A 27184-nucleotide genomic window follows, 5' to 3' on the forward strand; every position below is an offset into this window, starting at 1 on the left:
CTGTTTGGAGTTACTGCTGCAAATACAGGGCTCGTTATGTGCATCTGTGCAGACCTTATTTAAATGTTTGCGATGCAAGGATTAAATGAATAAAGGAGTATTATTTCATACTATTTAGAATATAAATACCACTTTTTCTCCCAGCAGGACTGAGACAGTCTGTGGCAGTGCCTCAATTAGCACCTTCTTTCCTAGGCTGTACCTGAACTGCAGTCAGATGTGTCATTGCAATATGAATTGCGTTAGCTAGCGCGGCTATTGGTAGCAGGAAAGCTGTGACACTTTGGGCTTTAGGTAAGCTACAAATGATATTGCCTACCTGAAACCATGAACAAATATTTGCCTGTTTGACAGCTGAAGCCTGCGGTACTCTGACCTCATCACTTTCAGCACTCAAACCTAGTTTACAGCTAGTCTGAGATACTTCCATGTGTAACAGTTGTGCCTTGCTGTCACTGAGAGCAGATAGTCTGGAGACTGCATCGTTCTGTGGCAAGAATCAAGTGAGGCTTTACTGCCTAGGTTCCAAAGAGGCAAACTTATGTTGCTGGATCTCTACATAGTTATACAAATGGCAGGATTTAATCGTGTCTGAATGTAATTTTGGGTAACTAAGTAATTGACGTAACACTGGTCACAATATGTTGGCTGGTGAACACCACAATAAACTGTGCGTGTCAGCTAATCATGATTAAACACTGATGAGGCCAGGCTAAAACTGCACTTAGCTGACATGTGCTGAATGCTATTTGTTCTTGTCTACACTGATTCACATTGCATTCAATGTGGCACAATATAGATAAGCCCTTTGGGGAGAGTGTAGCTCTGGTCAGGCCTCAGTGTTCCCTGACTGGCCAACAGCTGCTCCGAGCAGTTTTATAAAGGGACCACTTACCCATCCTTTGATGGAGAGATAAGCCACTGTAATGTAATTACAACCAAGGAGATGGGAGAGGGGAAAGAAAAAAATATGCCAATCATGAAGGGGGTACACGGAGAGCCTCAGATTCCTTCTAACCTAAACATTGTGGCAAGGAAAGAAGTCTTAATTAGGAAACGTGTAGGCATAGAACAGGAGCCCATCCTAAATGAATTGGGGTGTGATGAGCATAAAGAAAATGCTTTTTAAAAAGATCTTTGACTCCCACTGAGTGCTTGTTTCTTAGACTTCCTTGCCTAATAATGTCAGCATTTAAATGGCCCCAACTCCCAAATAACAAAGCTTTGAAGTTAACACCTCATTGAGGTATAGAGTTCATACGTTTGCTATTCCTATTATTTGGCCAGAAACCGTTTTCTGCATGGCTAGCTTAACAGGGCAACAGAATATTAAGTTGTATAGGGATTGAGAAAGCTATTCACACAAAGGAAAGAGCTACAGACTTCATGTATTTGAACAGAACCTGACAATTAAGAGAAAAGAGCAAAAGTCTGGGAAGTGCCCTGAATCACATAATTGCATGAAATTTTTTCATACCTGTGATATTTCCAGTGGCCAGGCACAAACACAAGGGATTTTAGATTTGGGCTGTGTTAGGGAGATGTAGTTGTCATTAAGAGATGAGAGGAGGTGTTTTTTCCATCTTGCTAAAGTTCTAAAACTTCAAAAAGTAATCTGTTCCTAAGCGGGAAAAGAAATCACAAGATTTGATTTATTTTATTTTATTTTATTTTATTTATTTATTTATTTTTGTCATTGAGAAAGACAACAAAATGCTGGAAAATGATCTGGTGCAGGTTGGACCATTTACTTAGCAGACAGGTGATCCAGACTCAGGTCTTCCTCTGTTGTTTTCCAGCATTACAGATGAATGCCTCAGCCAGCAGACTATCTAGTCTTCTGGAGTCTCTTTCTTTTGGTTTTGGCCCCATCGTTGAGCAGGGCTCTGAGAAAAACATCTTCAAACAAGATATTTTGAATATATACACCAATAAAATTGTTTTTCATTCACCTGTATTTTTGACACAGTAATTACCAGTTGTCTCTACTTCTGACAGTATGCCGTGGGAGAATAATTAGCAATGCCCCTAACAAATTATTCTAAGTCATATTTATCTGTATCGTAGAAAAGCCTAGAGCCTGCCATTAAAGAGAGGGCTCTTTGGTGCTTACTACCATGCGGTAGATGTTTTCTTACCCTGAAAAGTACATGAATAATCTAAACAGTGCAACTGAGAGTGTGGATGATGTTATTAGTCTCATTTTTACAGGTAGGGGACTGAGTGATAACATGATTTGACCAAGGCTGTGCAGCAAACTTTGCAGAGCTGGGATTAAATAAACTTGGCAGGGTGTCCCAGACTTTGACCACAAGTAAGGCCACCTGTCTTCTCTAAGTATGCTTTAAAGAGCATAAATTAGACATTAGAGTGATTACAGAAGTTGGAATGGTTTAGCAAAGATCTGCTTGCTCCAGTGCCCATTGGAATTCCAGCATCTACTTTTTATTCCTATGGTATTTACAGTTCAGAAATTGCTGTCTGTAAAATCATCTGGTTTTCAGGATCCAAGAGATCTTTTGCCATTTGTGTCATTCTTTCACTGACTTACCTAAGCTTATGCTTTAGTTTGCTTTTCTGAATATAGGTATAAAAATACCTACCTCCTCCAGGCTTCAGTTAATGAAGGATTTCATCTTTGTTCCTGCCCAGTGTAATTGCTTTACATCTACACAACTGTAAATATCATCATGATTCAGTCCAATGTTTATAGCCCCTTATCCCATAGCAAAAGGCACATTAGATATTCATTTACAAGCAACTGGCATCCATGTTTAAATTAGACAATTATTATGGGTATGCAACCAGAAGAATCTTCTGTAAAAATATCTTTTTTACTCTGTGAGACCTCTTAGGGCTTGGAAAGCAGATTGAAGGCAATTTCATGTGTTTATATTAACTTGCTGCTAAGAATGAATCACAGTTTCCGCACAAATCCACTGAAGTGTTAATAGCATCTGTTCATTTTATGGAAAGTGATGGATTTAAAAATGGATGAATGGAGAAGAAAAACAGTCCCATCACCCTGGTGGTCCTGTGTCCAAACGGCATGTTGTGCTGAACAGTGATAAATTTTTATGCAGCTTCGTTAAAGAAAAACCACCCTTTTGCATGTGCAGACCATCACTCCCTAAGCACTGGGTCCTTCTGCAATGTAAAATCACAATGACAAGAATTACTTTGAGAAACAAAAGGACTTGGATTTCTTTTACGTTGTGTTACATGGTGGTAGTTTGACAGGCTGGGTGGCTCAGGTATCTAAATTCTTTGTTCACTGCCTAAGTTGAAAATGTAGATTCTCAAAATCCCCATTCAGCTGCTGCCTGCCCTAAACTACCTAGACACCTCCATTTCCGTGCATAAACCCCTCCCTTTAGCACAAAGCCTAATCGGCTGATTTTTAACCTGGGAAATAGATTTATTTTAAATAGTGGTATGTAGCCTTGTTGTGATGGCATTTATTTAGGGGGGAGAAGCCTGGAGTTCCAGTCCTTACACCAAGAGAGCAGAAAAGAATCAATTGTTGGATAAAATACAGAATAAGTTAACTTTCCACCCTGGAACAGACCGAGAGAGATTCAGGATATGATTTTGAACGGCAGCATGGACATATCTCTGATAGGATGATGAAGTCTTCAGCCTCTCCATCAGGTTCTGTGGGAAATACATGCCATCACAGTGTCATGAGATGGGCTTGGGCTCAGAGCTCACAGTGCCAGTGATAGATCCCCGTGGCCCTGGTGTCCATTTTTGACTATCTGCTGCAGCTGTGATCATTTCCATTCCCAGGTGCAATGTGGTATCTTCTGCCTTGGCTGGGACATGGAAGTTGGAGAGTGGCAGTGATGTGTTGGCGTGGGAGATGGAGCAAATTGTAGTACAAATAGCAGCTTAGGACCCTTGCTCCAATAAATCTGTGGCTGTGTTTGAACAAACTGGAGTTAAAGGTAGGAATAAAGTCTTTGTTGGGCATCCTGTGTCAGAGGCATTCCTGTGCCGAGGATAATGCAACCCTGATCATAGACCCTCTCTTGCACAGGTTCTGCCTTCATCTGACCACATGCTGAGCCAATTTAATTCACTAGTCTTGCAGAAAACTATGTTTTGACAGATCAGTTTTTCATGGGGTTAGTGAATTTAGTCTCTCACAGTCCAGTCAGATGAGCTCGAGCTGTCACAAGCAGCAGAAGGGAGGGACTGGACCAAGAAGGAAGTAAAGAGGAAAGAAAAAGGAGAAGAATCATCCCCTTTTGGCAGCAGGGATGCTTTAGATTAGCTCAGCCATATCATCTAACTGGACTGTGAGAGTAAACTCTGCTCTGTTTTCTGTTATTGCTTGCTTTATGCTTTGTTTGTTTTGGTTTTTGATAGGAAGAAATGTAGCTGTATATATTTGGGAGAGGGTTTCGGGCAAACATCCTGATCTGACATCTGTTCAATGCAGCTTGGATTGAGATTTTTAGACCCCTCCCTACCAAAAAGTTGGGTTTAAAGTGCTTCCCTGTCCAGCCCGTCACGTGAGCCAGTGGCCTCCCGGCTATGTCAGGAACACCCAGAGATGCTGAACTCAGTCCGGGCGCTGTGCAGGGTGCCCTGCTGGTGGCTTCTTTCCACAGTGCCAGCTCCTGCTCCGGGTCCCTTTGAGGAGTAGCTCCAGGTCACACCAAAAACGAGGGCAAAGCCGGGAATCACATTCTCCTTTCCTGTGTTGCAGTCTGGTCTCTTAATTGTTATTTCAGTTCTTCCTGCTCAGTATGAGGGTCCCTCCCCCCACCCCAAATTTAAGTGTGTATCTTCTGTATGTCAGCAGCAGAGGAGAATCATCTGCAGAAATTCAACCCTGGGACAGGAAAAAAAAAAAAAGTCCTGTAAGCATTCATTCATATTTGACAAAGAATTATCTTCAGCTGTGCTGTAACCTCACATTGCCAGCACAACTGCTAGATGAATTTAAAGTTACAGGACAGTGCCCCTCCTAAGTACCCCTGCAAAGTTTTGGGGTGTTGTTTGAAACATTATTTTTGTTCACCAACAGAATGGGAGGGCAATAAAAAGCTTCAGCAACAGAGCCCTTGTGGGCTGCTGCAAAAAGTGATTCCAGGTATACCTGTCTGTGTGAATTCTGTATTTCCCTCATTTTTGCTCATTTCCCTGATGCCTGCCTTGCTTTGGGGAACATAAGCTGGATTGTCAGTAGATCCCAATTTGCTGTTTGTGTCAGAAGATCAGGCCCTGAAATAATTTGCTCCTGAGCTGTTAACGTGGAAAGGTACCTAAATGGGTAACCCAAAGAGGTGCGTGTAGCAGGGGAACCCTGGCAGTGTTCCTAGCACAGAAGTGTGTTCCTTCATCTCGATTTGAAACATTCAGAAATAAAATCCCTGTCTGTTCTGATTTCTCTAAAGCTTCTCTAGTAACAGCGTATGGTTCTCTCTCCACATTAAAGCTACCAAAAGCAGAAAACCAATCACCATATTTGCTGTGCTTCGAGAATTTCTTGACCAGTGCTCCACCAGCTATAAAATAACAACAACTAATAGTAATAATAATAATAGCGACAGCCAAATAACCCAGAGCACTGCAGGGACCTTACATGTGGTGGGTTTTGTGGAGAGAATTAACATGAAAGAGGGTTCAGGCTGGGGTTAAAGGTCAGGGCAGATAAACTCCTATGTTCTGATACATTTCCTTAAAGTGGGAAGCGCTTTAGAAAGCAAGGCTGTGGGAAGGAGCTGTCAGCAACGGGGTGGTCAGTGGTGTCAAGGGTGGTGGCCTATGTTTTTCTTCTGTTGCAGCCTTTCATCCTCCATCTGTCAAGCTCCATAATTTTCAAGGCAGACAGTGGATTTTTAATACAAACCTTTAACTTCCCAGGTCCGAAGTGTCCCTTTTATCTTGGAATAATATAAAAACGGCAATAACTGTTTGGAAGATTGTTTAAAGTCGGTGTTGCCACCCAGGTCTCCCCTGGGTGGCACAGGGCTGCCAGTCACCCTGTCTGTGCAGGGGTGCATGCGTGCAGGCTCCTGCTGCTGCTGCAAGGGTGGGCTGCGTTTCCCCCCACCTCCAGCCAGCTGTTCGTGAGTGCGGAGCCTGGCACGGTGCCGGCTTGCAGATCCCACACATAGCTGTGGTGCAGCACAGAAGGAAAAGGTAGTTTAGGGAAAGTCCTGGAGAGAGGTGTCCCGGTGGAACACGGCTGACTCGCATACCTACAGATGACATCTTGGAGGTGGGATCAGGATGGTCTTATGTGTCCTGCTGACCCTGCCCCACGAGGCATGACAACCCCATTGTGGACGCATTTGCCCAGCGCTGACAACATGGTATTGCCACGAGGCCTGATGTCTCACGTATGGACTGAGCCTATGCAAAACCCCAACCGGTGTGTGCCTGAGCTCGTGCTAAGGACCGGTACAGGTCTGGGCTTCCTTCACACTGCACTGCATTCTAGTGCTTAGCTAAAGCTGATGTCTTTGCACAGCTTGTGTCATATAATTTCAGCATGAACAGGACTTGGCCCACACTCAAAATACACAGTGTTTAAGTGTATAAATTAAGGCTTAACTGACTCAGACACTGAATCTGGTTTCAGCCACTGTGTTGCTCTCTTACTAAACGCTACAAAGTGAAGCTCCTCCATTCACCTGCATGGAGATCCGCATCTCCAGCAGAACTGGAGATAACTGAAGCATCCAGATGAGTGAGCAAGAAGTCCTAGTCCCAGGTAGATCAGTGAGATTTTTTCAGTGGGGCTGTTTTGAGGCCTAGATTTCATCCAACTACCACAGCTGAAGTTCTCACGAAGAGAAAGCTGTATATATCCCTTCACTCATTCCCCAACACATATACAACTCCTAAACATCCAAGGGATAGTGCTGAAATACTTGCAATGAGTAAATATAAGTAAGCATGGTTTCTTAGCCTGGAAATCTCATCCGGAAACAAACAAAAAATCTTATATGCAAGTATCTCTGAGTGTGATGGGGATCATCTTGTCTCTTTGTACCTCTTGACATTGCTGCTGGTTGGACTTCTGAGTTCTGCCTTTCTGTGGTTTAACACGAAAATGACCTGTTGAATTCTGTATCTGCTTGTAAATGAAGTTGTGAATAACAACTGAAAATCCAGGTTGTTTTTTTGGATGTGTTTGCATAATTCCATGCAAGAAATGCCAAAGACTGAAAATCAGGATTGGGCAGAGGTAGCAAGTTCAGGTCCAGATCTGCATGCAAATGTTTGCAAATGTAGAACAGAGAAGGGATTCTGATCCAGACATTTAACTTAGCTTGTTACTGCAATTCAAACTCAGTTGCAACATTTGGAGATGGATCCGAATCCCCTTGGCAACAGGAAGTGTTTGGATGTGTGGGTATTTGAGGCCGTCGGTCTAGAAAGACATTGATGAGCGCACATGCGTCAGCTTGCCCACACACATACGTGCACACACATTCCTCTACCAGAGTAGGAAGTGGAAACTCCCTGCAAAGAGAGAACATTGCACTACTAATGACTTGGGCCATAAACATTATCATATGCAACCTGCTGTTGTCTTTTGCGTTGATGCTGGGAGCAGAATCTTTGAAACATGGGAAATTTTCTAACGGTGTACTTTAGTGCTGTATGCAAACTTTTAGGTACTAAGCTTCCTAATCACTACCGTATGGCTCATAAAAGAAGCAATCTGATACCAAGTACCAAGAGAGGTTGTTATTCCTCCGCTCTATCCTATACCACTCCAAATGTTAGAACAATAAATACATTTACCTCTTGTTTAAGATCACTTAAAATAAGTTGTTTTAATTAAACCTCCTAGCAATCTATCTGCACTAAGTGATTAAGTGCCTCTTCTTTCAGTGAAAGGAGAAGGGATTATCACAAGACAAGACAGATTGAATTATGGGCACTACTAGAACTGGGTAAAACTGCTGAATATTTTCCATCTACATTCATGCGAAAATACTGAAGTTTGAGTTTGCATGATGTTATTCCTCTCAAATATTACCCCCTCCTTTCAGTCCTTCCTTCCCTCCCCACTGCCCCAGAGTCAATGAAATAGTTATTTCCCTCAGGTTAAAGTTCAGCTTTGAATATCAGCTTTAAAAGCTGCCCAAGAAGAGAGCTTTCTTTACTCAATGGGCATCATTTTCAGCAAATGAACTTAAAAAACGGAATTATAGTAACTGTGTCGATACACTATACCTATCTAAAATTGTTCCAATTTGTAAGAATTTTGAGTTGTCTAGCAACCAGTTCTTTGCAGCCATATCATTAAAAGTGTTGGAGGGGGCATCGTGCTATTTTTACATTATACTTTGGAATATTTTGTGTGAATTAAATTCAGTAATTATTCTTTCAAACCAAGCTTCTTAAATTGCTCTCAGCTTAGGAATCACACTGGTGGGTTTGTTGTTTTATTGCTAGCCGTATCACTTTCAGGATGGAGAACAGTCACAATAAAAGGCTCTTTTATGTCTTGTAATATGTCTTGCAATGGTTATGGCAGTATCTATCTTTTAGCTTTTGTACATTCAGTTCCTTTTCAAGTTCCCCTCCCATCTCTCCCCCCATTGCCTCTACCCCGGTACCTGACATGATGGATTGGATGGAAAACTAAAACAAAGTCTAGATCCTGGCACAGTGCAGGCAGGCAAGCACTCTAGACATACTGCTCTGCTAATTTATTTGGATTCTTTACCTGCAACCTCCCTGCTGTTTTAGTACTGGGGCCTCTCTTGGGTAGAGACAGGCAAGCATGCTGTGTGGTGGTTTTATTGTGATGTGGACAAATGATCATGAGGAACTAGCTGGAAACCATTGAATATACTAGCTTGCAGTGGTGGCATTTAAAGGTAAATGCATTAACAGCGCGCTACGACCTCCTTTTATCTCCCCCACCGGCATGCTGTGGGCAAATCAGGCAGGATGCCACCTTGGGAACTGACTGCTGCTGTTTGCAGTTTATAGCCAATCTCCAAATAGGCGCGAGAGCGAAAATGCAGACAAAATATGGGAGTTGAGCTAATGTCGCAGCATTGTTCCTCGTTTTTAATTTACCCTATTAGCTGACGGGGGCCTGTGTTGTGGTTAGGCTTAGGGTCTGGCTGGTTTAGGCTCCAACTTTCACTGAAGGGCACATGAAAATGATGTGTTAAAATATAGTCCTTCCACTAGACTTGAACTGGGCGGTTTGGGCTCCTAATTTTAAAGATTTCTGAAGGGAGCAAAGCTCAGTACCCATCCCAAGCATGGGTTGTTTTTTTTGCTTATAGTAATAAATGGCCCTGCCAATTGCCAATGCTACCATGATCTCTTTCCACAACTTTCCAAGATTACAACTACAAAGAAAGCCTAATAAATGACCCGGGGGGTATGACTTCTTACTCTGTGGCACCTCAGAATATACATCAGAAAGAGGGAAGGAGAAACATCGTATGGAGGAATAAGGAGCAACAGCATGCATACGAGGCCATACCTTGGCAGCATTGATGGGAAGGATCATGGCCATACAAGGCTACCTTAAAGTTCCCACAGCTTGGGGGAGCTTGGAGTTGGTGCCAGCCCCAACATCCACAGGAGTAAAGGCATGCCTGGGGAAGCAGGGCTCCTTCGATTCTCGGCGGGCGGGCGGCTGCTTTGGGAGCACAGCTAGCCAGCACCAGTGCGATGCCGCTGAGCTGCTGGGGGGCATTTCAGCGAGGACTTCAGCAACTGAGAGAATTTGCTGTCTGGCCTCCCAAGCTTGGGTTTAGCAGGGGATTGTGGCCATTCTGTCTTTTAAAACACAGTGGGAAGTTTGTTTCCTGCGTAATTACAATGAAAATTCAGTCTTTTCAAGTTAGGTACAGAGCTGCATGTTACTAGAATGTACTGCAGCATAAGGAAACTACTCATGAGAGTCTGTCTCGCAAATAACATTTACATTTTTGCTAATTAGAAAGAATCGAGCTTTTGTTTAACTGTACAGATATGGGTTGATGTTTTTAAAGGAAAGGAATTCCAGAAGGGCTGTTTCATCAGCAGGGTGAATTAACAAAGAAAAAGAAAAAAAAAGTAAAGAAAAGAAGAAAATTGAATGTTCCCCTCAGACTATTTCCAGTTCAGATGTCTAAAATACATGTTGATTCTTCCAGCTACATTTTCCTCTCAGAGATCGCTAGTGGTTTGTATTAGGGACAAGTTTCATTTATTGCCTTGTTTGCCTGTGAAAGCCAACAAGTTAAAACAACAGGATTTAATTTGGATTGGCAGGCCAGCTGAAGGATAATACATTATGTGCCCCCCTTTTATCTTTTTTCTTTTCCTTCCTCCTCTGCTTCCCGGTCTCCTTGAGGTGCTCCACTTTGTCACTGTGCTGCTCAACTTATTGGCCGAAAAATCTTTGCAGGTGATTTATAGAAGCCTATGGTTATTGTATGGCTAATGATTCATGGAACTTCATTAAATACCAAGTATGTGCCTGCTTACTGTCTGTGCACACTGCATATTAGAACCTTTGCACTCCCCCTTGCAAATTGCCCCCATTAAAGTCGCAGACAAAAGGTCCTCTCAGTAGCTTACATATTTTCCCACATGTGAGAGAGCAATTGGAAACTTCCTCTTGATAACTAAAAACTTTTGAATTAGAATTTATGAGAAGGGTCTTTTGGTCTCGTTGCCTAAGGGCTGAAACAGATCCCAGTGTGTACAAGCGCTCCTTTGATGCATGGAGCTGCACAGGGTAACATTTTTTAACAGGATCAAAAAGCGTAATGCAGGGACAATGTGTGGAGGCCCTTACTCTGACACAAGGAGTCAGAGTCTGTGTTTTTCCAAGGCTAAAAACGTAAAAGTATGTGTCCAGGGTAGCAACAACATTTTATATTCTTTTTAATTGCAGTAAAGTCCAAGATAAAATAATGGCAGTCAGTGTTACAACTTCCTTTTCTTTAATGTTCCTCTAAAAATGCTTTGAAGCTGCTATTACCTTTGGGAAAGTATTGTATATGTGTTAGGGGAAACTATATCAAAAAGAAAATAAAGGGCCAGATCTTTAATTGGTAGAAATCAGCATGACTCTATTACAGTTATCGGAATTTCTCAAGCTGTGGATATGGCTAAAAACTTTCGGTCATTTTCTCACTGTGTGCTAATATATTCATGCCCACTTCAGTTACTCAGTAGGACTATCCCGCTCAGAGTTTACTATTGACAAAATATTTTTCAATAGCACTTCTTTACAAAGAAGCAAAAGTCTTAAAGCTATGTCTAACTTTCAAATCAAAAATATTTCTTTTGCTTTCAGCTGTATTATTCAAGAGCTTTAAAGGAGACATGGGCATATGTCCTGGCTGTTTTGAAGTCTCTTAAAAAAAGATCTTGATAACTAAAATTTTGTCACCTAACAGTAAAAGGAAATGATTCGGCACCCATTCAGGTGCCTTATATCAGTCTTTCATTATATCTCACTTCACGTTATGTATGTCTCTACACAAACAAGAGTGAAAAAAAGGAACAGCTTCATGTTATGGAGCCAAAAGATCACAGACATTATTTTAAATAGCCACATTACACCAAACTTGTCTGTTGCATTACTGCAATAGAGATGCATTTGAGACAGATATTTTCTACATTCACACTGGCAATATTTGTGAAATTTGTCATGATAATCAAAGTTATAGATATAAACTAAAAGGGGATGTTCATCAGCCAAAAGCATCAGGTTTGAAATACTTAAACTGTCTTTAATGCAGCAGTCCATCTTAATACTTCTGCCAAACTGATGAATTAAATTTCTCTCCCTTTACTTCTGTTTGTAGGTCTCCTGATATGAGAGAGAAGATTTAACCCTTGATTACTTTTGTAGTCATTTAAGAGCCAAGTGAACTTTCAAATGAGTATAAGTTTGGCTTGGTCTCTCATGCTTGCAATTTTCTTCTTCTCCAAGTAACATACGTGCCAGAGTGTTTGAACCTCAGTGGTGATCTTTAGAGGAGCACGGCATGTGGAATACAAAAAGCCCTGAGAAAGTGCTTTCTGAAAGACCAGAATAACTTCACACATAAATCAGAAAATGTAATGGAATTGGTTGGGGTCAGCGAGAAACTTCCTGGATCTGGAGGGTCTCCTAATCTTTGCTTATATGGTGCCAGCATGATGGGCTTTTGTCTAATTTAGGATTGACTGCTTTACTTATTTTTGTTTATTAATATCTATGACAAACAACATCTGCATGATGCCATCAGATATCATCAGCTTACTCAGAGGGACATATTTCATTAATTTGGCCCTAACTTCGTCTCATTCTGGATGTATTAGATTGCAACTCCAGTGTATTTGAGCTGCGAAACTGAGGAGAAAAAAAAGATCCCTAAATTCCTTTCTTTCTCCTTAGGGGAATGGAAACAAATAAACAGAATAAGGTTTTTAACATTTAAGAAGTGGGAGAGATGGCAAATTATCTTGCTCCAAGTTTCACTCTGTATTCTCAGTGAGAATTTAGAATATATACCTCAACAAAGGCTTGGGTGCACATTTGAACTGTGTTTGTTACAGGGCATTCCCTTCTCTCCAGCTGAGAAGCTATAACGCATGGCTTTATTGTAGTCATCACTTTCAAAAAGTGGAGTGCTCAGATTAAAATCCTGTGGCATTAAATGGGGGGAAGGAAGTCTTTGTGAAATAATATTGAAAGTTTTCAAATTCAGAAAACAAATTCTGTGAGTCCTCAATGGACACGCCCTCTGTAAGTACTTCATCAGTGGAGATGTAGAACTGTCTGACAGTCAGGCAATTAAAAAGTACAAAAAGTTTGAATGCAAAATTAGGCAAAAGGAGGAGTGTTATTAAGCACAGGTAAAATAAAGAATACGGAATCTACTTAAGGAGTAGGGGCTAATGGCAATAATTTGTTGTTCAAGTAAGAAGATGTTTCTTTGATTAAGAAGCATAGCAGGTGGGAGTTGGCCGTGTGCTGAGATTTCTTTTTCTGCAGCTCCAGTTTCAGCTGCAAGGTTTCGCAATTCTCTCAGGGAAATCTTGGGAAAGCTACATTGGGAAAATGCTGGTGATTTTGAAAGGTCAGTCAATTTGGGTTGACATTTTGGCATCATCATTTTTTCCTTCTGGTGAGATTCCATTAACTTTGCTTCCTTACTTGGCAATAACTAAGAATGCTCTATAGTTTTTAATTGCAATATGGGAAGCTCTACCAGGATGACTTAAGGGCAAAACAGCTGCACCCAGTCTGTTCTTCCTCCTCTTCCCGAATTTAAATAAAATCTGGTCTTATCTGAATATGCACCCAGAAGACTGGATGGTTATTTAAGCCTCAGTTAGGGAACATATTTAAGAATATGCCTAATTTTAAGCAAGTGCTTAAATCAATGGGACTTAAGCAAATGCTTGAAGTCAGGCATGTGGTTGAGGTGTTATCTGAATGTGGGTTCTAATCCTTAAACAATAGCAAAGCCCCGGAGGAAAGGGCAAGCTATCTGGGATCCATTCTGGGCTCTTTTGTTGTTGTGTTATAGTCTATAAAATAAGAATCATTATTCTTATCCCTCTTTGTGAGGCACATTGAAAATTATCGGGGAAAAGCACTCTGAATACTGTTATTATTGGCTATACTTCTTGAGACTGAAAAAATTTACAGACAGACATTCTCAGTGGATTTCTGGTTCTTCCTCCTTTCAGTGAGGCAGGAAATACCATGAGAATGGAAAGAAGGATGCATACCCATGATCACAAATAATCTTAATCTCCTTCTTTTGTGCTACTTCTGTAAATAATTAGATATTGCTACGCTCTAAATAATTAGATATTGCTACGCTCTTGTTTCTGCAAGCTCCCGCAGCGCATGAGACGTACTGTGTGCAGGCATACCTGCCCCAGATACCATGGGCGAGCTGAAAACTGAGTTAGGAGATAATAGTACAATGGAGCGTGTGTGTGTGTGTGTGAGAGCGAGTGGTGTGTATGAGAATGAGTGTCTGGGTGGGGGGGTGAGCCTGTGTATTCCTGAGCCCATGTTACAAGTAGAGCTGCACTGAACATAGAAAAAAGGCATGAGGCTTGTGTAAGTTTAAAAGTGTGCTTGAAAAGGGCACACCAATCATAATCACTAAAAGGGCAGCATGTCACTCAGGCAAACAATCCTTAGTCCCATGTAGCTTATTAAACTCTGTCCCTGTAAATAAGGTGTTGCAGGATCAGGCTCCATGGCGCTGGTCGCTCGTGTGCAGTCCTGTGTTGTTGTTTGGCTGAAAGAGCTTGAGGCAGCAAAGAATCCATTATTGAGATAATACTGAGTTCCTCACATTCTCACTACCTTAAGTCAGAGCTCATTCTCCAGCTTCCATGTGAAGGGCCTGGAGCCAAGGCATGAGCCTGTGTATATGTGTCAGGACAGTTAATATTTATGATGCATCTTACTGGGAAAATTAGTATAAAGCTGTGTTCCAACAGTACATTATCCCATGACCTAGTTTATGAATAACGTGCTGAAACACGGCCTGCTTGATTTAAACCTTTGTCACCCATTCTGATGGATACAGTGCCTAGCTCAGGCTTATGCAATACAAGCTAGGATTTGTGCAAAAATGTGATGTGTATTAGTGCAAGGTAAACAGATGGTAATGCTTTTGTTAATACCAAGCACATACAAAGATATTTATCAAAGGACCACATGTAAGGTCCATAGCTCTTGGCAGAGATCCCTACACTATTACATCAGCTAATAAGAATAACCATTTTATTGCATTACAGACAGTTTTTGCAGGGTTGCTTTAGACTGTGCAGGCGGCTGCAAAACTTGCCACAATTCATAGTCTAAGTATCTGATTCTGAATAGTGCTGAACATCTATAATACCCCGTTGGTTTTTGTTGTTATTTTTATTTATTGCTATGGCTCTCGGGCATTTCTCCAGAGCAACCCCCTCCTAGGGAATTCCACTGCTGGTTACCAACTCTGAAATATGTGCAAGAAAGCCAGGCAGTGAATACACTGAAATGTTGGAGTGCAGGTGCAAGAGATGGTAGTGAGAGACTTCAAAGGGAAGGAGAATGAATTGGAAAGATTGGAAGCAAGCTTTGACACTACACCAGCCACAGAGATATGCAGGCAACACTGGAAAAGGCAGTTCTTTTTAAAGAGAAGCGTGGCTGAACATAATTTATGCCAAAGAACATTGCATCTAAAAGCTACAAGGCTGGTTTAGGTTGGCAGTCTCCCCATCTGATTATACTCTCTTCTTCCATCATCATCATCAGTAGAGATTGCTTGTAGCATGTAGTGGGAAATCTTGGTCCCTGGAACACAGGAATACCCTGGGGATACAGCTAGTAACTCTGCAGAAGGAGGAAAACAAAGTTTTCATTACAACACCAACCAACAACAGAATTTTGATTTTCATCTGATCAAAAAGCTGTTACTTCTCTGGAGACACTTGGTACTGTTCGGAAAAGCCATTTCACAAGGCTACTCTCGACTGTGGAGCCATCTAAGAAGTCTGTGGCCCTGACTCCAAAGCCCTCTCCACCTCCCCTCAGCCGTGCTAGCACAGTGGTTTGTGGGACACGCCATGGGTGTGAGGCTGCAGTCCAGGCAAACACAGGCATAGGCCAGGGCAGCTGCTGCTGAAGGAGCCGTCCTTCTTCCCTGGGCCAGGTCTGCTGCTCCCACCCTGTAGCACTTTGTCTCGTATGCTGGCAGAGCACAACAGGTTCAGTGGCTACACAGTGACCCAGGCTGGAGAACTGACTTGGCCGAAAATGGACAAATTTTGATTTATTTTTTTTTTCTGCCAGTCTTGTTTCCAGCCAGATCAGTTTCCTAATCTGTTGTACCTTGAGGCTGCGCACTTGCTTGTGCAGGCTGAGAAAGGCACAGGAACGAGCAGGCTGGGAAGAGCTGAAGCGCTTCTTTCAGGTGGCAAGGCTGGGCCACATTGACCTGAAGAATTTCTTGATACTAGAGCATGATTTGATCTACAGTAAAAAGAGCCTGGAAGAGAAGGTGAAGGGAGCCCTCGTAACCTGGATCATTTCAGTGATGCTGTTTACAGAGGGGTTTACAGTGAGGACAGTGGTACCGACCTAACTGAAGGCCACTGAAGGGTCACGGGCATGGGATCTGCTTGCTGTGGAGGCACGGTATGTGGGACCACTCTCTGAGCCTTGGGTTTGTGGTAGCAGGGAGGCACGCAGTTTCCAAAGCGGTGTGCTTTTGAAAACACGTAGGACAGGTGAGGCAGCATAGGGGACATGCAGCCGCTCCTGCAGCACTCCAGGACCTAAAATTCTGCACTAAGCAAGAGAAATACATGTGAGGTTCCCGACAGGGAACACCAGCTCAGTTGGCAGGTCCCATTGACTTCAGTTCTTAACATTAAGCACATAATATAATCTTTCCTGGATATGCTTCCCTGAACCACAGCATGAAATTAGTTGAAAAAGGAGAGAAGGGTGTGTGAGTTGGAACATTTCTACCAAAAAAAGCCCTTTTTCAGAGAATTCTGATCAGATTCTGATCTCCTTAGATTCATTCGGCAATACTTTACTCCAGAGCATTGAAGTTATTAGGATCCTCACAGGTTAAAGCATTACCAAAAGATAAGCAACGGTATGACACTGTGGCCTATGTTTATATAACACTACATCTGTCTAGGACAGCTTCAGGCCAGACTGTCAGCTCCTTTTTCCTTGGAGGATGGCTATGAGCAGCTGTAGTTGTTTTGATTTTACAGGTCTGATTATGAATTTTCATCAGAAAGGTCAGGTCTGGACCTTATTTGTTTATTGTTATTTATTCACTGGCTTCCTGTCATTTGTAAAGATAATGTTGTTTACTCTTTCAGAGACTAATTTGTATCATTATTTTAATCCTGTGTGTAATTAAGTATGAGGTTGGGCTGAAGATACCACTGATGCAACTGCTTCATTCTAAGACCTCAATGTCTTTGATTTTTGGAATAGTGCTGTGACTCAGAAGCAGATAGTGTTAAATTAGTTCTGTTACTTTCAACTCCATCACAACCCTGTGATTACATGGCACTGACTTCCTAAAGTTAAAATCCTAAAATCCAGCCCATGATCACTGGGACAGCTCCCAGTAATTATAAGCCCAAGAAGCAGAGCAGTGGAGCATAGATGCTGCTCAAGTCATTTGCCTGCATAGCTGCAGTGAAACTATTAAATCAGTCTTCTTCTTGGTCTGAGGTTTCTTTTAAACATTTCCTCTGTTGTAAACATTCCACTCCTTTTTTTCTGTATTGTGGCAAATGTCAGAATTCAAAGGACTGTCTTCAGCTGACATAATAACCACCTGCCCTTTCCAGAAACAAACCATGCCACAATATCTTTCCTAATACTTTTGCTATACTGCGTTCATGTTGGCAGGTTTCCATCCCTAGAGTTTCAATAGCTCAGTATTCCTCCTTCTGCTGGATATTATCCCCCGAATTATTTTCAGTCTATGCCAGCTTGAAGAGACTCATCTCGGGCTTCTAATAAATGGGAATGAAGTGGGCACGCGGTGGGTGAACAGAAAGTTTCAGCCTTAGTTGTGGCCATTCCTCTAGCATAATGATCAGTTTGGGGGTCAAATGAGAGCTAGGAGGCTGAATCACAAACTGGTAGCAACTCATACCGGCGGAGCTGTTACAACTTCTATTAGCTGAGGTTCTGCTCAGGCACTTTTTGATTTCTAACATTTCTTTTATTATTTTACAAGTATTTCAATTACTTGCCAGTAGGTGTGTCAATTGCCTTGTCTAATCTTCCTTTTTGCTGATTCTTGTTTCCCTAGGCACCTCAACAAATTACCAGAACTAGGAAAGGGTCCAGACCAGTAATAATCTGTAATCGTGATGCTTGGAAAGTTTGGATTTAAGATTAGAAATGAAAGTTTCTGCTAAAATTGCACTCAAATGAGAACCTCAGGTCCTTTTTTTTTTTTTTTTTTTTTTTTTTCATGCTCTGAAGACTACAAATAGATAGATTCTCTAAAAGCCTAAGTTATACTCTACATCAGTGAGATGCAGGTTTCTGTCCATCTTAACCAATTCCCTCGAGTACTTTGTGTTTCCTGTGCGGTTGGGTAGACCTTTAGAAGAAACAAGGAAGACACATGAGGGGTTATGTGCTAGATAAGGCTTACTGAGACTTCTGTCAGACTGGTTACTTTTGAGTCTGTTCCATCTCGGTGCTCAAGTCTGCTATTGTTGGCATGAGTGAATCCAGATTTTCAAAACGAAAGCAAAGTCTTCTTTGCCATCCTCAGACTGTTTAAATGGCTTCAATTTATTTGTGTAGCTGCTCAGCTGAATATTATCTAACTATAGCGAGAGGTACCGACCAAGCCCTGAATGGTACTGCATCAGCAAGCAGAATCTTACACCCAGTGGAAAGGCAGGCTCTCAACCTCCGCCTTCTTGTGCCTCTGGCTGTGTCTTCTTTTAGATGAAATTTTCAAAAAACCTAATAATTTAGAAACTAAAGTTTAACTGTGAATTAGTGAGCTTTAGACTTCTAAATCACTTAGGTCCTTTAAAAATCATATCTGCATTTGGTACGTAACTGGTACTCGGAATTGGTCCGTTAAGGACTTTGCGATCCATATGGACTTTGTGATCGCTATGTGAGGAAAACATTGTGGAACTGCCATATCGCAGAGTTATTACACTGTCCTACAGCTTAGCAATCCAAATGCTGCAACAGTAAATTAAAATAAATCTATCTAAAATAATACCTTATACAAACTGACATTGCCAGGAGCAGGACTGGACATGCAATAACAGCACTTTATTTCAGCATTGCCAAGATTTTGTTGTTGGTGGTGGTTTTTTTATTTTTTTATTTTTTTTTCCAGTTTGTTGACAAGTTGAAATAGCTGTTATGATACCACAAGGAAAACGATGGAAAATGAAGGCCTTGATTATGTAACCCATTTTCCAATGAATGGTGGTCAAATGGGTAATTTATGTTTGTAGGAGTTGTAGAACTGGCCTTCTATTATTACATTAATTCATGTTTACATTAATAGATAATTAATTTACATTAATAAAAAACTCTACTTGTGTTGATATTTTTAAGGCAATTGATAATTATTACAACTCACAGTGTGGCAGGTGGCTTTATTTGGATTTATTTCCTTCAGGGTACTATATCCTAGCAGCACTAATGGATGGAAGGAATAGCATGCTCTTTTTTTGACCCATTCATTTTAGAAACCTTTCCTTTGTTAAAAATCAGTCCAGTGGCTTGGACAAGGCAAGGGCATGGAGGGGATTTTATTTTGCCAGGGGCAAAATGTCAAGACTTATGGGCTCTTCTGCTTGAATGAAGAAGAGAAAACAGATTGTATCAGTGGGGCTGCTCCCTTGACAGTCAGCTTTGTAGAGCACAGAGCCCCTCCACCATGAAAACGAACCTCTGTTTTACAGATTGGTGCCCATCTGCTTTCTGTGGCACACAGTGCAAAGAGCTGTACTTGAGGTGCAAGGTGTTTATTTCCCCTAAGTGGGTGCTTAGTTAATGTCACATTCCACATGGCTCTCATGAAAAAAAAAAAATCCTGTAGTCAGAAGGCCAAAATTAGCTTCTCCTTAAAAGCCTGAAAAGGCAAGAGATTAAAAACTATGTGGGTCACAGTAACCCTCTCAAAATGAAGTGATTGATACTGAATGCTGAGAATGAACTTTCTTATCCCATTTCCAGTCAAAAAAAAAAAAAAAAAAAAAAAAGGGCCCTCTAGGCTCTGGTTTTAAATGGACTATTTGCAGTGGCTCTGACTCCAGGTCCAAGGCCATCTATTTTGAACTACTGTCTCAATCATGTTAGGTCAAAAAGAAAATCTTTGTTAGATTCCAGCACAAAATGAAGTGAATGATGAAAGCCAACAGATCCAGGTAAAAGCTAAAGGGGAAATTATTGTGATGACAAAAGAATGACAAATGTAAGCAAAATAGATTTAGAATTTTCAGAAAGCCCAGAGGAGCCTTTAGGCATAGAAAGACATAGTCAAATTCATCATCAAACAGCCCAGTCCATATGCTGATGTGGGATAGGATTCTTGGAGAGTGATACACTGTGTTCCCAAGGAGATAAAACTGTTCAGAAACTTAGGAAGAGACTACATTGACACCTGTCACACAGGGACCTGGTATAATTTATGAACCTTCGCTGGTGGTTAAATACCTGTTGAGAATAACATAAAACAAACAAACAAAAAATACTTTTAATAGAATTTTAGTGCCAGGATAATGCTAATAAAATCTAAATATATATGCTTTATGCATACAGCTGTGCAAATATACTTTATGTAAGAACTAATAGTGGGGAAAGAAGGGGAGAGGAAGGAATTGGGGAGGGGGGCAAAATCAGCTTTAAAGCAAGAAATGGGGAGAAATGCATTTCAGCCAGAGTAAAATCTTCGTTTTGAAGATTTTGTTTACATTTTTTTTTAAATAAATTTAACTGAACTTCCAAATGAAATTTTATGCAAAATTAAAATCTGAAGTGTTTTGTCTTGACAAACTGTGAGACAATCATCTAAATTTTCAAAATGAAGTCAGTATTTGAAAGAATGTTCAACACAAAAGCATAACCCCTTTGGATATGAAGATTCATATATGATTTTAAAAGTACTTGACTGAACATTTCATTCCTATCTTTCTGCATAGATACTTTTAGCATACTAGCATTTAACTGATTAAACAGCATTTTGAAATGTAGGTGTCAATTTAGAGGCTGGGATTTAGGTCAATATACATACATTTACTATATTTTCTCTTCAGTCTGGACTTCATGTAGTTTATACTTTGATATAATCATCCTGGATCCCAGAAGGATCTATTTTTTCCTTTTTTTTTTTTTTTTTTTTCTTTAACCAGAGTAATTATATTGACATTCTGGTAATTACTATTAAATTACAATCTTACAGAAATACATTTTATTTATTCAACTTCTGTATGGGATAAGCCAATTGCTAGTATGGCTAATGGTGCACTGTAGGTGGATAGACAGTCCTAAATACTGCAGTCACGTAAAACTTGGTGTAGTCCACTGTGTGTATGAGTTACTGCTTTCTCAGCCACTACCCTTGCAGAGAATACGTGCTAGTGATTAGGAGCAGTCCCCTGATATTTTTGTTGAGTTGTCCACACTCTCCTTCTTCCCCAGCATCAACATACTCCGCACAAATACTGGAATCCAGTAATACATTGCAAAATAATCAGGGTGAAAAATGCTTCCCAAAATCTCCCTGACAGGTATAGGGGAGCACGGTGGGAAAATGTAATATTTTTGGTGGAAACAAAAGATATTTTTTCATTGAAAAATAAAATTGGCTTGTTTGACTTCTATGTTCATTTTCCCTCCATCTGTTTTTTAAAATGCAAAGATTAATTTTTAATGGAAGAATGTGTCAATTTGCCCTAATAAAGGATCATTTGAGCTTTGGCTAATGCTTGGGGAGTAGGCCTCTGAGGAATGTCAGGAGATGGAGCAGCAGCATTCTGCTGGCCCTGGGTCAGTGTTAAATCTGCAACGCACTAGGACAGTTGACTTACTACGCTCCTGGAAGTGCTCTCACTCAGATTAGATGCACAATTCAGGGCTGAATCACAGAACACACGTTGCTTTTTTTTTTTTTTTTTTTTTTTTTTTTCTAGGCTTTAAAGTCACAGCCAAATCATGCCGATAATTTGGTCCTTGAGTTGTGTGTTCTTCTACCCAAATTCCTCTCATGGTGTCTGTTTGAAGTGTCGCTGTTTACTCAGCCCCAGCTTCCGTCCATGTTTTTCTGTCCTGTTTACCAGCTTCTGCCCTTTCTACCCAAGGTGATTTACTCCAACTGGGAGATAACAGCATTTGGCCTGAAATGTTCCATGCATATTGAAAAATGCTATTATTTAAATAATGGGCATACAAAGCCGCCTTTTGTAATTAAACTGGTTTACACATGTGGAACACGCGGGCTGCATTATGGCAAAATGATCATTTTAAATTTAAAACATGCTCTCCCTCATTACAGAAACATATTCTGCCTGGTTCCTTCCTCCCCCCAGCTCGTTTTAAACAGAGATGCCATTCCTTTCTCCATCTGAGTTAAATACCACAGTATCCTTTTCGGCAGGCTTCTAAGCTAAATCTAATCAAGCTGTGTCACAGCTCTGTCAGGCAGGTTGCTCTTTCTTTGGCCTTGAATAATTGGAAGAATGTTGGCACTTGTGCCTGGGCCATGAGAACGTGACCCGGGTTGATATTTAATCTACTGCAGTGCTAGGCTGCACTAGGGCTGGGGCCTAAGCCAGGCCTTGGGAGCAGTGTGTTAGACATCAGCAGCACTCATTTTACCTTGAAATGGATTCCATTTGATGTATCATTACCCCGCTCCAGGAGAATGCTTTAATGAGACAGATACATGTGCTGGAAAGGATTAAATTGTTGTCCTTTAAACTTTTTTGCTTTGCTTGCCTAATAGCTACAAGGTGCTGGGGAGTACCTGGGAGAGGCAAAAGGTTACGGAGCTGGCCAAAATAGCTAAAACTGAAAGTCTGTCATCTCTGGATCTGCGAGCACATTGCAGGAATTGCAAATATCTGGCCTGCTCCTCTCTCCCGCAAAATAAGAGCAAGCACTGAAATCACAGTTCGGCTTTAACCTCTTCTCTGCGAAAGTTCAACCTAGGAGGGAATTGCAGAATTGCTTCATGTCCTTGTAACTTAGAATCAACCCTTTTTGTGCACAAGTAAAACATTCATCATCCTTTGGGATGTGGGAGAGAGAAGTTTTCATTCCCCTTCTCACAGGCGTATATAAGCTCCAGGAGCCCTCAGGAAAGAGGAAATTCCTTTCAGATCTATGGGTTGTTCCTGCTGAGCAATCTTAAGTCACCATGTATTTCAATAGTTTTGTTAACACTTTCATGGAGATTTCGGTGAGAGCTTGTGAGGTAGGGGGTGGTACAGAAGAAGCTGGGGGTGGGGGAGGAAATAACAATTAGAACCTTTTCCAGGGAGAAGTGTAAATTGCTATTCTCTCCATTCGCAAGCAAGTCTTCTGACTTGAATGACTTGCTGAGGTGCTTGAAAATGCCCTAGACTCGGGTCGCATGCATGAGGAACTATTTAAACTTTGCTAAACAGGGGAATATACTCCCAATTTGCAAAGGAGCCTGCGGTGACATTTAATCTGCATAAAAAGAAGGTGATTTCAATGACCCTTAATCTCCGATAATGAGATGTACCCATTTGGACACAACAAACTGCTGCACCATGGTCAGTGATTTCCACATTAAATCTCAGTTACAGTACTTCATTTTTTTGCCTTCCACATAGTTCCTCTGATTTTGTCTTATGCTGCAGAGGAATGCTTAGGGCTAAAAAGCAGCACCTCTCCATCTCACCATATAGTCTGGGGATGTAAACAATGGGAAAAAGGGACTTTGTTGTGGAGTGAAGTTGTGAGACGTTAATCAGGTGTGTTACTGATTAACTCGGCCTCCTCTGGAATGTCAACGACTTCTTTTCTTCCATGCTACAGTATTAAGGGATGAAGTGTTTGTCCGTTTCACATGTACTCCCCCAATCTAATTTCCACTTACATTGTTAGCAGAGACCAGCACCTGCTTTTAAGTCATTCTAGCCCCTGTGATGCAGGGCTCCTCTTACATTTTACAGTACGTGAGTCCTGATAAAAGCAAAGTACTGTTTCCAAATATGATGTTAAGTAAAATCTTTTCCTTCTTACTGTGAGAAATCATTCCGTGGCCTTGAGAACAATCTCCTCAAACCTTTCACATCAGTCTAAGAATAATGCAACCCTTTGAAGACAGCTAATAAAACAGCTTTCTAAATTTTTGTTTGTGTTCTGTGAAAGATCCTGGATGCATTAGCAAAGGTAATGCCAAAAGTCTTTTTATACATCCTTTTGTGTACTAAATGATTGGATAAAAATGAAAAACTTTCTGTAGAACAGACAAGAGTACTCACGATTGTCCATTATCCACAGTTTCTTCTCTCTGTTTATTTTGACTATGAACCCTCATATGATGAGAAAGGCCATTCCCCTCTGGGAATGTTTTCTCACAAGTAGGACAACAATGTCAGACTGACCTAAAGGAGGTTGTTCTCTTACATTTCCTTTGAGTTCTTCTCCCTTGAATGTGACGTGTTGCAAATGAAGTGAGGCCATCAGAGATGATCTCTTGTCACTGTGAAGTGACAGCTACCACATCGTTTTGTCAGCAGACATTCTGGTTTGGATTCAGTTCAGGTTCACACAGTCCCTTTACCTCCTGTACTGACCACTAGGAAAGCTTGAGCTTATTTGTAGCATAGATTGTTTCCTGGAGTACTTTGATATCACAGATTTTTGAATAAGGTGACTAATCCACATCTGCCATACCTTTGTCATTACTGCCTCCATGCCTGGCATACTGTGATTCATTTTTTCTATATCTTAAAAAAGCCTGCAAAAGTGATATATTTCATTGTAAAAACTGTATCTTTCATTTGGCCCAACAGTTTGGGCCAAATTTGCAAGGAAATAAACAAACCAGAAACCAGAATATTGGCAAGAGAGGACATTCCTGCGGCTGCTTATGGTTACAAAAACAAACAAACAAACACTCCCCCAAATGCCAGACAAATGATCACCTTTCTGACCTTTGCCAGATTGCCATGTCTTTCCAATGGATTTCAGTGAGAATAACAGAAAGACGAGGAGCAAAGGATCAGAGACTGCTTCTCTCTTTTTTTTTTTTTTTAATATCTATCTCATGACCTTAGGCAAGATACCTTTGAAAAACCACTTTCAGTGAAATAGCTAGGGGTAAGCCTATTCTTTGTTTGTGTGATGTCCATGACCAAATCAAAATCATGTATGTTTATTATTTATTTTTTTGCATGCACTGGTTACATACAGAAGACAAAGATCTGTCCTGTTTGTTGTTAATATGATGCATTACTTAATAATTTTCTAGCTGGTGTGTTATGTAGATGTGGTATCTTATTGTGCTACTTTGGTACCACAAGATAAACATTAAGCTGTCAAACACTGACAGTTGAACTGTTTGACAGCTGGTTGAACAATTTCTATGTAAGGTATGTTTTCTGGATTCCTCTTGTTGGCCCTTTGTAGAAAACTCATATCAGGGGAAAGTGAGATATTACACAAACTTGCAAAACAACCCCTTCCACTTGGCAGCAGCTGAGCAGTCTCCAGGTAGACCTAAAAGCACTGCTGAATCATATGCACAACTACAAAAGTATGAAGAGAGCAATAGTAAAAAAGAAAGCTAAGGGAAGCTTGGAGAACTGGAAAGCCAGCCGTGCAGAGTAAGGAAAGATTGGGATCCGAGTGATTATTTTTCTATAGGTGGTTACCAAACTGAAAAGAAACAAGAAATATTGTGGAAGTGTATGACTGTGCGGTGTTCATACTTACTGTGTCTTCAGTCATGGTAGTAAGAAAGTTGCTCCATGCAAATTTTGACATAGGCACTGTTGAGGTTTTCCCTCCATATGCTGCAATTACATGTTTGGAGCTAAACAAAATTGAAACCCTGAGTTTAGGAATTTTTCTGTCTTAGGATATGGCTGGAAAACTGGCATTTTATCTAATGAAGTAGGACAAAATAAAATGTGTTTTTTCAAAATGTTGTTTTCTCCCGAATCACAAAATGCTACTATTTTCAGCAGAATTTGAATACCAACAGTTGTCCCCTCCTGAGTTTGGGAGACTTTGACTACATTATGCTGTGAAATAGTACTTTGACATAACTACTCATAGTCTTAGGCTTAACTTTAAGCAGCTGCTTATGTATATGCTGATTGAGTTCATAGACCTGGTCTTCACATGTCAAAGAAATGACCAGACATACTCACAAAGCAGAAGCAGAGCTGCACAGAGAATATCCAGAAGATAAAAAAACACCTTTCTGGGGCATTTTAAAAAAGTCTGAAGTGTATCTCCAGCTTTTGAAATTAGATCTAAATGCAACAGCCAGAGGAAATAGAAGGGTCCCTTTTGGTTTACACATTACTGTCTCTTGAACTGCATTTGATTTTGCAGTTACAATTGCAAGGGAAATAGTAATGAAATGAAGAGCTCTGCATAGGAACTTACCCTGTAACATTTGCTGGATGTGGAAATGCAGATCAATGGGCTACATACAGAAAACTATGATATTAATCTGCATTTCCTGCAGTGTTTAGGACTCTTGTCTGAGCTGGTTACCATATATTTGGCTGACACTTGGATTCATAATGTTTTACTTTACCTCAATACAGTATAAGGTGGTTTGTGTTTTTTGTTTTTTTCTGGGAAAAAAAAAAAAAGTACCTTTACTGTACAGTTTAGAGCTGTTTGTTACTATTAACATATTTTTGTCTGCTAGAAATGGAAATACTTGGTTGGTCTTGGCTCTTTAAAACTAGAACTTGGGCCCAGGGTTATAAGCAATTCTAGCAAATAGAGCCATCAGAGATTCACTAAACTAAAAGCCACCTGATTTAAAAGGCAATTATTAAAATTAAAAAATAAAAATCAACCATTTTCTCACATTCAGATCACTAGGCATGAATTTCAATACAAGTTTCCAAAATCGTTCATTAGCACCTGGTGATGTTAATAGACATGGCGTTTCTATCCCTGTCTTTTCTTACTAGCAAGCTCACACACAGTGGAAGGTTTTGCCTTTGAAACTTTACTTACTCTTCCCTCCCTCTTTTTTTTTTTTTTTTTTTTTACTATCTTCTTTGCTCTTTCTCACTGTGGTGCAGTTTTAAATATTTACTGTGGTTGGATAGCCAACCAGTTTCTTAATGTGGAAATATTCTTTTTAGTTGCAAATACTCCTTTTATCATGTACAACATTGTTGTCTTTTTTATTGTTACAGAGTCATTGCAATTAAAGAAGCAAAATGCTTCTGAGGTCATCTAGGCATATTCATGCCAGTGCAGGATTGTTCTCTGCAGTAAGCTTGATCACTATCTAGTTGCAAGCAGTCCATGTAATGGAGTATCTTTGGGTGCTTATTCTTCCCAAATTATTTATTAGATTCTTAGCAAATTCTTTCCAAGTGTTTCTGCTTTAAAAAGCCCTTTCTGTTTTTTCTTTCCTCTTATCACTTCCTTTGTAATGGCCATACCTTCTTTGTAGCACCTACAGCTGTGCCTCATGACCAAACTCACCTGGGC

At 40.7% G+C, this 27184-nt stretch overlaps 1 long non-coding RNA gene across 1 annotated transcript in view; it reads left to right on the forward strand.

Annotated features, from left to right (window-relative positions):
* The window catches only part of LOC121070894, a 255648-nt gene that overhangs the window by 157871 nt on the left and 70593 nt on the right, over positions 1 to 27184 (forward strand). The window lies entirely within an intron of this gene.

The sequence above is a fragment of the Cygnus olor genome, chromosome 5, assembly GCF_009769625.2.
Source record: "Cygnus olor isolate bCygOlo1 chromosome 5, bCygOlo1.pri.v2, whole genome shotgun sequence".
Lineage (NCBI taxonomy): Eukaryota > Metazoa > Chordata > Aves > Anseriformes > Anatidae > Cygnus > Cygnus olor.